Source organism: Elephantulus edwardii, unplaced genomic scaffold (genome assembly GCF_000299155.1).
Source record: "Elephantulus edwardii isolate Elephantulus edwardi_28Jun2011 unplaced genomic scaffold, EleEdw1.0 scaffold00010, whole genome shotgun sequence".
NCBI lineage: Eukaryota > Metazoa > Chordata > Mammalia > Macroscelidea > Macroscelididae > Elephantulus > Elephantulus edwardii.
In genome coordinates, this window is record NW_006399760.1 from 34,381,756 (window position 1) to 34,382,697 (window position 942).

A 942-nucleotide genomic window follows, 5' to 3' on the forward strand; every position below is an offset into this window, starting at 1 on the left:
CAAGGATTCTGAAGCTTCGTCTGACATATTTTGGGCATGTTGCAAGGAGGGACTGGTCCTTGGAGACGGACATCATGTTTGGCAGAGTGGAGGGGTGGTGAAGGAGAGAAGACCTTCGATGAGATGGATTCATTCTGTGACTGGAGTGGTGGGAATGATTGCATTTGAGATGGCTAGGTTGGCACAGGATAGAACAGCTTTTAGGGCTCTTGTACATAAGGTCGCTATGAGTCGCAAGCGACTCGATGGCACATAACAACAATAAAAAAGTAGTATGCTATTGTCAATAGATCTATCAATAATATGAGAGCTTTGGAACGAAACAGCCATATACAGTTGTACTTGCTTCTATTTGCCAAAGAAAAACGTTAGGGTAAAAAAAGACGACAAAACAGATTTAAATGATTACCTGAAAGGGGATGGGAAGAATTAGAGTACATGATTGCAATCAAGTTGGAACTCACTCTGCTGACTTGGTTTCCAAGGCTGTAAATCACGGGAGGAGACTGCTTATGTCTTTCTCCCACTGAGTAGCCTGTGTATTCTAACAGCTACAGAGGAATGTTGGCTTATCAGAGCAACTTGCTGTGGACTGGGCCACCAGAGCTCTGTGAGAAAGATTTCAAGTGTTTGTTTCATAAAGTTTTGCATATTTTTTGAATGAAATATTACTTGGGAAATTGGAAGAATCTGTTCTTGACAACAATGTTTTTGATTTGTGTAAATAAACTAGTTTTTTGTAAAGCATTTAATAAGTCTAAGGGCATATACTTCATGAAATGTAACAGCAGTAAGGTGAGTTTTTAAAAATAAAAACTGTAAAATGTAATTTCCCTTAAAAATAGATAACTCAGGGGAGCTCTGGTGGCCTAGTGGCAAGAAGCTGCAACTACAATCCCAGAGGTGCACGGTTCGAATCCACCAGATGCTCTGCCGGGGAAG

At 40.7% G+C, this 942-nt stretch overlaps 1 protein-coding gene across 1 annotated transcript in view; it reads right to left on the bottom strand.

Annotated features, from left to right (window-relative positions):
- CD302 (CD302 molecule) overlaps positions 1-942 on the bottom strand; it is a 43,320-nt gene that overhangs the window by 7,672 nt on the left and 34,706 nt on the right. The gene's annotated exons all lie outside the window — the stretch shown is intronic.